The sequence below is a fragment of the Acyrthosiphon pisum genome, chromosome A2 (assembly GCF_005508785.2).
Source record: "Acyrthosiphon pisum isolate AL4f chromosome A2, pea_aphid_22Mar2018_4r6ur, whole genome shotgun sequence".
Taxonomy (NCBI): Eukaryota; Metazoa; Arthropoda; class Insecta; order Hemiptera; family Aphididae; genus Acyrthosiphon; species Acyrthosiphon pisum.
The window spans coordinates 54090104-54104278 of record NC_042495.1 but is presented as its reverse complement, the minus strand read 5'-3'; the positions used below and the strand labels follow the sequence as shown (position 1 = coordinate 54104278).

At 30.5% G+C, this 14175-nt stretch overlaps 1 protein-coding gene across 1 annotated transcript in view; it reads right to left on the bottom strand.

Annotated features, from left to right (window-relative positions):
* LOC100168845 (protein piccolo) overlaps positions 1-14175 on the bottom strand; it is a gene marked incomplete at its 3' end in the record, with an annotated part of 136465 nt that overhangs the window by 44552 nt on the left and 77738 nt on the right. The window contains 1 exon segment of the mRNA XM_008186542.3: positions 12231-12349.

Here is a 14175-nt window from a genome sequence, read left to right as displayed (position 1 = left end):
ATACATTTACATTTATTTATTTAACACTGTATTGTCAGGTTTTTTTAACGTAAAAATTATGTAATTGTCTTCCAGACATGTTTCCGAAATTATATTCATTATTATCATCGAGACGAATGAACCTAGCGTATTATTAATTATTATATAAATGGGCGCTTTTAAATTGTGCCTACATTGAGCAGGTCGTGTAAATAGTATAGTAAGTAAGTAATAGTATAGTAAGTTACGCTCGGTTTTTTTCAGTTTCTAAAATGGGTACATATAGTAAATTGTATTAGTGATTACTGATTACTATGCTGATATAATAAAATAACTTATAATATTATTATGATTTACTTTACCTATATTTCATTTAAGAATTAGAACCTAACAAAAAAAAACTAGTTTTTATAATTATTTACTCTTTTTTTAAAATTAACAGAGCAAAAAATATTTTTAACAACTTAATATACTTGATATGCCCACCCATATTATTGAATTAAAAAAAAATCATTTTTGGAGGACAATGATAGTCGACTCTTTGTGGTGTCCTCTTATAATAGAAATGTATACCGGAAATGTATCGGACGCAATTTACTGTGTGTAAATTTATACCTGAAATTTATTGGGTGCAATTTATGTTTGTCCATATAAATAATACATTTTTTCTTTTTGATAAAATGTCACAGTACCAAACAGCGTGTTTTTATTTATATTTATCGTGGCATTTATTAGAATAAAATCAATAGCTGGTTAACAATACTTAATATTCAAATCGTATCCTACTTCAATATATTATCAATTATTAAGGTACGGAATAGTGAATACACACATAATATTTAAATTATAGAATTCTTCATTACGATAAATATTAAGCTTACGCATAGTATCATAAAAATAATACCACGTCGTATTTTATACTGCATCTGATTGTACCACAAACGAAACGTGATTTTTGAGTTTTCAGTTCAAACTCCATCGGAATCGTATAAACTGCATTATAGTACAGGTATATATTTATGTACCGTATACATAACTGATTATAATGAGAATAATAATATATTATATTATTATAACATTGTCATGAAAAAGAATTTAGATTTTGTCGTAACATATACATAGAACCGTTTAAGTGAGTGTAAACGATCAAAGCCTTATGAGTTATGAATGTCTTTCAAAACGATAAGAATAAAAGAAAAATATGGATCATGGTCCATTTAGACAGTGGATTATGACTAAAGTTCGAAGGCTGAATGTACTATATTATAGTACTTAGCCACAATAAAAAAATCATCGAACAAAAATTCGTTTAACAATAAAAAAAAATTATGATAACGATATTATGGTAGGATTTATGTAAAACGAAAATAGTTGGTAAGTAAGACATAATGATATAACATTATGTGTTGTCAAACGATTGCATACGACTAACAATGATTAGATGACCGTGAAATGTACATTGCGTATATATATGTATTAACCAATTACCCAGAAGTACCTACACATTTTTTTTAGATAAATTCTTTACCCAGCCACCATAACACGCCGATCCTGCGCATCCACACTTGCCACCCTGCAATCGAGATCGGTTCACAGGGTTGTGTGTGGGGATGCGCAAAAGAACCACGGCTATGTTCTCTCGCTGGACAGAGTATAGTCAGTATAGGTGCACGTTATTCAGTGAATAAAATAAAGAAAATAGGCGTTAGAAGAAGGAAAAAATGTGTTCTAATTGTGTTTTAATCGTTTCGAAAAAAAAAACTCGCACAATCAGCGATTAATTGCCCTAGACTGCTGCAATTATTATAAAACTCAACACACTTCATATTATACTACTTGAGACGGCATAATATATTATAGGCATTACCCATACACGGCACTAATAGTTCACGTATTCACATAAATGTATAAAAACATTTTCGAAAAAACCATCATTAATGCATATATTATAATATCCATCATAATATACACTACTGCGGAACTAATATATATATGTTATATAGGTATAATAGTTTAAACGGCACGGACCACATCATAAATATAACCTATATAACATAATAAATATGAGCATTATATTACCACGATAATACAATATTATAATGCAACACTGCGAGCGTCAGTCGTGTACTAAAGTATCACTATATTATATTATATACGTAAGCATTACGCCGAAAACCAAATATAGTTACATTTATGTATTTTTTACATAAATTACTGTAAAAGGGTATCTTATAGTAACATGATATATGTTGAAACATTATAAAAAAAAAATTAATTTAATAAAAACATAATATATATAATCTATACCTACTCCTGAAGTTGTTTAACAAGAAAATAGTTCGTATTCGTTTCTTTTTTCACCGTTTTACATATTATTATATTATTAAGTAGTTTTATGAGCATGCGTATTTCAAACACTATTATTATTATTATCATAGAGATAATCATTGCAGCAGTGTTAAATAGGAGATAACAGAACAATTTTCCATTTTTCGGATCTCGCGTCGGGGTAGTTGAAACAAGAGGTTTTTTTCTAATTGGATTGTTCTTTCAATCATTATAACTTATTAAATAATATTGTAAGGCGATGATAATAGTAAATCATTATTTATGTTGTTAAAAGTTTTGGTATAATACTATAACCCTATTTGTACCTATTTGTAGAAAACAAATGATGCGCGCGATATATATATAATGAGACGGCGACAGTCTTGTTTTCCTATATAGAAAACGTCCGACGAGTTTTTTTTCATACGAGTATAGACATCTAAAATCTGAATGTCGAACAGACATTCTTGACGATTTGCCAAATCTGCAGTAGATAGGTACCAATAATATACCTACCGTCTACTGAGTGTGTAAACGCGGCCTTCTCGATAGCCATTTTATTTTTACCATTGCCGTCAGAACAACATCCGTAACATAAAAATTTACGGAAAATCGACGTCGGTTTATATACGTATTGATACATGCTACTGTATCATAATATAATAATTACCATGTATAAAGACATACCTTGGTACAGTATAATCACAGATGTATGTAACAACATAATGGTAAAATAAATAATAAATATATACACAAATAATATTCACGAAAATATGGTAAAAGTACGTTATTTGAAATATTTATAATATACGATATACCTGTGATACAATATGCATGTTTATATTTGTAAGTAATATTTTTACACGTTTGAAGACACGAATGAATTCAAGAGCAAACAAAAAAAACGAAGAATTCTTTATACCTAGGTATACGATCGAATAACTGTTCCCACGTGTCAATATATATATTCGTTATACGTGCACCGTGCAGCGTATATTATATAATATTATATAACACCCGTTTACATCATAATAATATACATATACACAACACCCCAGGAAGATATCTCATTCAATATATTTTCAACATCGTTTTATCGAATAAAATCGGTGCGAATAAACTATACATATATGGCTAAAATAATATAACGTCTAGACCAGTTTTTTTTTTTAACAGTGTTTACATTACACAAAATGAAGGCATTAAGGCGTGTCTCAGATAAAACACCGTGCGAGAGTAAGATCTAGAAACATTATACAAACGCATAGTTATTTGTTTATTTATTAATTTAACTAATAATATGATTACCTATTGCTTGCATACCAAAAAAACTGAAGCCATTGCATGATGACATCGTCTCTGGTAACATCCAGTAATAGTATATTATAATAACATTTCATTATAAATGTATTTTATGTCCCAGTGGAGAATCCGAAGCTACATTTAGATGAGAACACACAAAGGGCATCGTGAAACTTTACTATTTATGTTTCAACTAGAATTTATCACTTGAAGGCGAGTTGTGAAAGGCTTTTCTCGCCTTTCATTTGAATTATCTACACAGAGGAGATATTTTCTATACCACCAATAATAGAGCTTTTCCTGCAAACCACGCTGTGATATGGGACTATGAGAGCAAGGTTTATATTATTAATATAGGTATTAATTAACTAACTTTGTTTTTAAGTTTATTTTTCTTTTCGTCAAATTTGAGAAAAGCTTGAAATAACACCGATAAAACAATTTAGCTTCAATACGAAGTACATTGCATATTATTATGGTTATATCAATTTTAATAAATAATATAGTAAAATATAAAACTTATCATACCTTAAACATTTCGGAAAAAAAATGCTTTAAGGTCTGTCATACGGTTTTCAGGTTTATCGTTATATGTTTATAAATATGTATTATAAGTATTTATAAGCACGTAATCTCGTTGTAGTTATAATAAAAAAAAACTATTTGACTATAAAGTATATAGACTTATATGCCTATGGTCTATCTACTGTTGTAGAATGTATTATTATTATGTTCCTGAATTGCTGATGGGATTTTAAGAAAATTCTATCTGGGCGCCGCTGCAGATAAGATTTAATTTTATTGTCGTCTCTGATCCATTTATATAATAATTTTATTGTTACGCAATATACAAGCAAGAATGGTCGACTCGCCAGCCCTAAAAACATTTTTATCTGGCTTTTTAATTTTTTTTTTATACGGGTTTATGATTTCAAGATTATATATTTTAATTAGAAACTTTAAATAACCACGTCTAATATTTTCCATTTCAGTTTCATTATTTGTTACAAATTCTCAAACAATAACGTATTTTCATTAAAAGCTCAAATATTAAAATAAGAACTGATCTTGACGTGATGTGGGCCAATCGCCCATATATGAGGCAATATTAAGTGTACTGTATAAAATACAACATGCATGCGAGGCGGCTCCAGCTGATGGACTATAATAATATGCTAGTTAGCTAGTAAGTCGAACGAATCTGTGTTTCGGTTAAAACGCTCGCCGACAATACGATGATGTTGACACACGACTCATACGAGTCATACAGTCGTTGTACACGACTGTGCGATATCGACACTCGACAGTATACACGAAATAATTATATTGTGGTCACGGCCGAGTTACCATAATGGGTATATTCTTCGGCGGTGGCGGTTACAACAGCTAACCAGTAACCGGTAACAGGTTTAACTCGTGGCCCGCGCACTATTTATATGGCATATGCAGGTAATAATATAATAGCACCTACTGGTAACGTTCGTGAAACTTTCATTCTGCAGATCAGTATCCGACGCTGTCGGAGAGACGAATTTTTCAGATTTACACTCCGTTGCAGGTTTTCCTCTCGTTTCAGGTATTATACTTATATTATTATTATTATATGAATCATAGTATGGTGTACAAGAGAAGTTCTTTTCTGTCGTTATGTTTCTACTTTAATAAAAATGTATTTTCCAGTACGACGATTTTTTCCCGGAATATAATAAATAAGTTGGCCAAATAACAACAACAAAACATCGTCGTCGTCGTCGTAAAATCTTTTTTGTTTCCAACGCTGTTTTAATATAACGAGCTCGAGAATAAATAATAATAAACGTAAAAAACACGTTTTCCGTGTTCCGTCAGACAATCAGAATTCATTACCGAGTATACCGACGGTGGCAGCGGCTCTAGACGAATAAAATAATATCGAAAACAATTGTATTGCCAGAATGGCAGACATACCACATACGGATCGTTTTTAGGAGGTAAATAGGTCGATATAAGAATGATATTATATAATATTAATGAACGTTTCCCATTTTTTATCGACAACCCTTTCGTACAAAATTTACTCCAACTAAATAATCTGCATAATATATTCATAACTTCTAAGATCATCAGGAATTTCCGACATAAATCTTTGACAAAATAAATAGACACTACATTTCGATTGAGAAAAGCTTAGCTAAATGTTTAATTTGACCACTATTGTTGTCTTTATAAGCTGAAATTAACCATATTAGTATACTAGTATTATAGACTATAGAACTATATTACAACGCGTTATGGCTATATAAACTATAATTTATAAAATCTCATAGCTGTCTTTATATTACTATATTAGATTTACACCGTGTAATGACACGATAATGATCGTAAAATGTATACGCAAGTAAATTTGGCGCAAAAGGGCCATCAATAAAAACGTACCTTTTTTATTTTGGCGCAGAAGAGCCAAAAGGTGCGTATAATATATACCCTTATGGAATAATAATTATTTTTGGCGCAAATGACCCAATAATAATTAATAACCCAGTATTAAATTGATTATTTTATATCGTGTATTCATTAAAACACTTGATGATGAGGGAAAAACGTTTTTATGATATATTCTCGTCATTATAGTATCATATAGCACTGATATACATAGAGAAAATAATATATAATATATTATTATGTACGAGGGCGCAGTATATAAATTCAGCCTCGACGGTACGCGCACACTACATAATATAATATTGCATGATATAAAACTATACCTAGTCTATAAATATAAGTTATAACAACAACAATAAAAAGGCAAACCGTCATTTTATAAATTATAATATCATACTTATTCGTACGGATCTACTGTTCTCAACTATACTGCAGTTTCTTATAAAGCGTGGCGTCAAGGATTCCGTGAGAAAAAAAACCCTATAGTATCTCGTACGGACTCGCTTACACAGTTCGGGATCTCGGCATCTGTTAGCATAAACTATTCATAAGCCGGACGCAAAAAGTTTGAAACCGAAATAAATAATTAAACGTACGGGCCACGGATCGGAGCATTAAATGCGTGTCGGTGTATACTAGGTATACAGAGTGTAACATAAATACAAAATACCTGAAAGATGTAGTTAATCAACTATCTATAATATTATATGATATGTAAAAATATTATTATTCTAATCAAATTGTATAATTTAATTTTTACGATTATTGTTATTATTCAAAAAAAAAAAATAAAAAATTACATAAAGATGTAATATTTAAAACTTTAAAAGTTATACCATAATTATTATTGATCAATTACATTTGCTGGTTATTTATGTTACATCCAGTATAATATTATATTATAATATACCCAGTACCCATGCAATATACCCCATATAATATCTATACACGCATTCGCCGTTTGTTTTCGTACCACTATTATATTATTATTATTATTATTATTATCATCATCATCATCGTTGAACGTATGTACTTAATATGTATTAGATTTTATAAACAGTGAAACCCGTCCAACAAATTATATCGGTCTGCATAAATTGTTACTATACTCAAACGCATATGCGGTGCCCGGCGGGGTCCGTATTATACATGCCCCGACGATTAGAGTTCGGGAATCCCCGGGGAGTTTTTAAAATTTAAACGGCGACATTTCCCAACCGAGAATTTCCTCATAATGTGGCTGGTGTTTTTTCTCTGTTCACATGAACTATATTATTTATGTTGTAACATTGTAATCTGCAAATTTAAAAAACGGTAGTGCAGCGCCTGTTGTCTTTGGCTGTTCCGATAGTCATCACTCATCACTATCATCATCAAATAATATTATAATCATTTTACCGTTCGCACGTGTCCGAATTTTGAAAAACATTGAAAACTGGGTGAAAATGTTCCTTTTAAAGTTGTGTAACTACTAATAAAAATCACGTCGACAACTTCAAATGCAAGATACCTATATATTATTAAAATTATTACATGTTCAAGTTTTATTTTTAATAAATTAATAAAAATAACTATTGCTCAGTAAATGCAGTTTGTATCGATTATACAACGATGCATTATCCATGTGAGCATCATGACATTTTAGTAGCGTTAGTAATCGTACAACGTATATCAACAACGTAATTACACATTCAAATAAAAACTATGCAAATCGACAGGTAATTACCCTCACCACGCCGCCACGTCCTTTCGTTTTTCATACAGGTCATTTAACTCTAAAATATATACTCGTAAAGACGTAAACCTATTTTCGAAGCATTGCACGCGTAAATACATAGCGATCATTTTCAGGGAAAGTCCGCATTCAAGTATAATTTGAACAAAAATAGTCACCAATTGTCATATTTTATTTGTCATCTTCTCCATAATGGTAAAAAATGAAAAGTGTACAAGGTAATGAATAAATCAAATTTATAAAATACGTGTTTATTTTTATTAAATTTTTTATCACAAGAGTAGTTGCAGTACGCGCCAATACCAATTGCCAACGTTACGCTTCCTTAATGAACTATAACTATTATATAGGTATATTATAATATCAGGAAAAATCAACGATATGGAATAGAGTATAATATAACATACTTTTCTTATAAAAGTCTTTACACAGTCGAGGGCGAGTACGTATATAATATACATCGATACAACAATAAAACCCAACTGAGAAATTACATGAAACTTGAACGGTATTTCAATTTGGTTTTATATATTATGTAGATGGACTCGTATACATTCAATTATTCAAATATAATATACATGTAAAAAAATACTGAGCAGGTGTAAAGAGTTATGCAATGAAATTACAAAGAATATTATGATTTGACGACTAACGCAAAAATAATAATTCGTTAAATATAAAGCGTACATAGTCCTTCAAATTATTGGAAAGGATGCTGGGTTTGCAATGTATAAATTAATACGTTTTAAAGTATGTTCCAAAAGTGCCGTATCACCCTAATTATTCCGTGGAAAATCAATTTATCTAAATACTGTTTTTTCATCAGTAATCTATAAGTATGCCATTATATTGAAATTTGTATTGAGTAGGTACTGATTGTTGTTAAAAATCTGAATTGTAGTACATTGATGTATTATACGATCAACTTATGGTGAGACGGGACTTTTGAGACAAACTGTACAGGTATGACGCTATGACGTAAATAATAATATGGTACCCACCTAATAAATAATAATACATAACATACAACATTAATAATACTTACCATGTCATAATAATACTTTGTAAAATCGCCTTTGTGTCCCCCAAAAATATTTTTCTATATGATATTATTGACTATAATTTCGGAAAATTGTTAAACATGTGAATATCATTATGTAAGACGAAGGTTTCGTATTTTTTAAAAATTTGAAACTATCAACTCATAAAACTGATTTAATTATTTGAATCACTATACTAAATGAAAATAATATATTTCGAAAGCAGAAAACTTATGCATTTTTTTAAAATAGCAATATACTATAATATTACAATACTTATAGGCACATAACCAATCTTGTTAAAACTTAAAAGCAAAATATATCCTATGTTATGTACTCGGTATTCGTACAACTTACTAGTTACTACAGTACCTACGTCAGTATAAAACGTGTATATTGGATTATATAATACGAGTAGTAGATATTGTAGGTTAGGTGTTAAAATAAATTTAATTTTTAGCTGAGTTAAAATTCGTTATAAAGTGTCACGTTGTCGTAAAAATCGCACACGGAAAAAATCGAAACATCGCGATTTCCAAAACCGATCAAATTGTAACTATGCTATTATTTCAACGGCTTAAACATCTTATGAGTTATGGATATTTGACGCCTTCGCATCCTCAAGTGCAGTATACATACACGCGGACAATTCGAAATTATTTCACATAAATACATAATATTATAAAAAAAAAAAACGTACCGAGAATAACAGTAAAAACAACAATAAAATAAACTTCCGTTTGTACGTGGTTCGATCGTGTCGTATAACGTTTTTATTTATTTATTTTTTACTGTAGATAACGCGATGTAAAAGACGGACGACGGTATGGGAGAGGTTATGGACCCCAAGTCCGATAATGCGTCGAAAATAGTCCGTGGGAAACATAGAGTCTGCAGTGGACCTCAAAAACGTCATTATAATATAATATGCACATGCACATTGCACATGCGTAAACAAACATAGTACATACGTTTTATATAATATTATATGAGACCCATTCGGTCTTTCCTTTTTTACTGAGGACTGTAAATATATACGGCCACGCAATGGAGTTTTAAATCCCACATACTCACACACACGCATACACTATATATATACACTATATAGTATATATATATATTACTACATATTATAACAAGAGTGATCCCTTGTCATATGTTGATAAATAAATATTATGTTATATTTTATCTCCCACACGCGCCAGTGTTCCGCGGGTCTCTGAGAAGATTTTTATGAGAAAAGTGGTTTCTCTCTGTATACACTTCTCCGAGAAGTGTCGGTACGCATTGTGTTTGGTACAATGCAAACTATTTATGATAATTGCACGTACACAAAAATTGGAACGCATTTATGCTTTACATATTTTTAGCGCTACACCGTACGCACGTCTCGTACATGCACATAATACCGACACACATAATTGTATTATAGTATCTATTATAGATACACGCGCATTAGGCGTATTACATATATATTGTTATAATAATATGCCTACTATGTTTACGTAGGAATTGCACACGCGTGAGGTGTGTGTTTTGCGTAGTAGGTATAATAAATTGTAATTGAACGGTTGCGTTTTTTAAGTGACTATAAAAAGACATAAAGCACACATGTATATAATTAGAATATTATATAAGCTCAACGGTGCAAAGATAATGAAAAAAAAAATTTTAAAATAAAAATAAAAAAATGCGTCGTTGGACGATGACGGCTATAACAAATTTTGATAATAAACATACCTATAATACGACGACGCGATACCACATAATATAATATCATAATATCGTTATGTATATATTATATTGAGACGACGCGTCATCGTAAGGCGTAACTCCTATTCATCGTCGGGACGCGTGTGTATAATGGTTATCCTATTATAATATGAGAAGAAAAAAAAACAAAGAAAACACACTGTGTGACAATACAAAAATTCATCATTAGCACACACACACACACACACACACAGTACACAAACGTTGTACACTGTGTATGTGTGTGTATGCACATGCGGTTCGCATATCAGCTGTACAACAAGGTGGTGCATAGGTACTGTATAGGAATTTTTCATAGTACCGAGTAACAATTTAGGCAGCGGCGCATAGAGGTATTTCGATTGAAATGTAGTTCGGGAAACCGGTTATCGCGTTACATGTTTGTACACGTATGTCATTTCCTACAGTATTTAAATATTAGGGCCTATGCTTTTTTTTACTCAATCGTAAGAATAATAAAAAAATCTAAGGGGAAATTAAGAATTTAATAATGTGTACGCGACTCGTCCTCTTAGACGTAAGAAAACGTGTGGTCGAAAAAATGCATAAAACATTACAATTTGTTCGTATCTTCATCGGATTATTATAATATTTAGATCGGACGCACGGAACAATACATAATAATATGCATCGCGTGTCCCATATATTACACGTCGCAAACGCGAAACAGTAGGTAATAGGTATACAGTTGTTTTCGATTTACAGAGTACGAAATAATTAATTATTAATTCCAGAAAATATAGTTTAATTTCAATTAATGCAATTCCAGTGTCCGTTGTGGTAGCGTATAATATATTTTATTTTATTATTATAATTTATAACGTACGTAGGTATACCGAATTCGCCCAACCCCGTTCCGTGCGAATTACGCCAAGGAGTATACATAATTAACTAATTCGGAATAATAACGATTTATGAATATAATAATTGTGTACCTACATTGGAGAGACTCATTAACGTTAATTTGATACTTCAATTTATTGTGGAATAAAAATATTCGTCAGCAACTGTCGAGGCTTCTCGTGCACTTCTGCAGTACCTATATTTTAGTACAAAATATGTGCTATACGTAAATACACATAACTCTGCAGTCCAATCCAAACGACATAATAATATTTTATTATTACATTAGTGCTATACAGTTCCTAAGGACCTTAATATAAGTTAGCCATACCTCTATGTAGGTAGTTTTTATTTTATTGAGTTATTAAAATGATGTATGAATTTATAATTATATTTGAACTATGATAATATATTATAATTTAATAATAATGTTCAATCACCCGGTCATGAATAAATTACTCGCAATTTAATATCCTATAAGGAATAAGGATTTATTTTTTTGTTTATCGTTTGTTGTTGTTTTTTGATTGTATTTGTACCTATATTTGTATGTTACACCGCGCAAGTGTATAATAGGTATGGTACCGTTTCAATGTTTCAGACCACGGATTTTAATAATAGTTAACCCCCTTGTAACAGGAGAGGAGTGAAGAGCCTAATAATATACGCACGCGATGGCCCTCAAAATCAAACTAGTATATTGTATTTATGTCATTACTTGGAATCATTATGCTAAATAAAGTGTTGGCTTACCACACACAAGCAAATATTATTATATTGACTTTTATTATATTCTACTCAGTACTTACTGAACGCAATAGTAATGGACCTCGTGGCTATTGTAAATTGCGCTCTGAAATGTTCGCGCGTCCATGTCCGTGGTCATTTTCGATGATCCACTAGTATTATTTATCTGTTCTGGGATCAACTGAAAAAATAAAATTGCTGTATCATTATTTTTATTTATTATATCATAGTTCGGAAAATGTTTTTTTGTGGGGTTATCGGAGCTAAACGACTGGAAATATGGATTAGATATGATACGACAATAATAATAATTAAATAGGTGAAAGAAACATTATAATGATCGTTAAATAAAACAACCATAACTCATAAGTAGAGCCCGGATTTATATGCGTTTAAAAAGTGCCAAATATGATACAAATATGCAAGGAAAAGTGGCACAATATGCAATTATATGCCATATGTTAAACATTATGAAATGTGTTTTTTTCTTTAAAAAAAAGGGAATTTTCACCAAGGAAAGTGGATACCTACTAGATATTTTATCAGAAATAAAAGAATATTTAAATAGCTAAACATTTAATACTGAAAAAAATATTCAATATTTTATAATCTTCATTTTTTCATATTTTAGATTGTTTAAATTACAACATCTAATACTTTCAGAAAACTTTAAAAAAAAGAATTAAAATAAAAAAATCATCTGTAAATATTAATCGTTATAAAAAAAATGTATAAAATTGAGTTGCTGCCTTATTCATTGCGCAGGTTGAAGTAACAACATAGTATGCTGAAATGCGGGTGTATGTGATTTATTGTTACATTTATTATTATCCATACGTGCTCCGATCTCATGAAGTGTTGCAAAAATGAAAATATTTTGAGAATATTCTTGTAAGAGACCCTGTCGACGATTTTTTTTCTCTTTTAAAGTTACTAAAATATATTTATCTTAAATTAAAATAGGTAATTTATTAAAAACCCATTAAATATGCATGTATTATATTATGCATTTATGAACCAATATGCAATAATCCTCTGAATATGAAAAATATGCAATATAAAATTTGGTGTTTAAATTAAGTGTGAGATGAACCGTGGACATTTTAGAACCCCTTAGACGTGCATACACTTAGTACAAATATGGAAATGCATATAAATCCGAGCTCTACTCATAAGTAACACTATTACACTTGTTACCCAGTTACCCGTCTGTCTCACCGTCGAATGTTGGTGTATTACTCCACGGATCGAGCGTATATATCAATATAATATGTATAATATTGTATTATATTATAATATTATTATATAAATATACTTACACACATCATGACGTGTGTGTAGATATATACATAGAACACATAGAGAATGAAATGAGATACCGAGTATACTCGTGTCTAACGTATCTTATATAGTGTAGGTGAACCAACTTACAATACAGGGCTGTTGCTTGTTGGTGAAAATTCGAAAAGGAAATAGACACGGGTCTATACATTTTTGAAGAGTTTACTTTCAACTATATATTATATCTTTGAAGTCCGTGTCTTTGGGCATAGTCGGACACAAAAGACGTATTCGCGTGACTGGTGTGCGTAAAAAAGAAAAGAAAATGAGATCGCAAGATATTTCTTTTCTTTCTATTATATAGTAGACGCTGCACTAGTTGCTAAAAATAATAATGATGATAGTATATATAACCATTCGTTTTGCAGCGCAGCGGCAACGACATCTTGCACTCGTATACAGTCATATTATATATTATGATGATGTATTAAATGTCAAAAACATCGACGCAGAAGATTAAACATTAATTTGGTTTCGGTATATTATACCTATCCTATAGCTGATATATTATACGTTATGGCGTTATGTACTTATGCGTACTTATAGGATAATATGAAACGAATTATTACAATTTGTAATATGTTTATTGTGTACATACCTACCTACATTTTGTTTGTTTCAACAAAATGTTCACAATTTTCTTACAAAAATGAATGGTGTTTGATT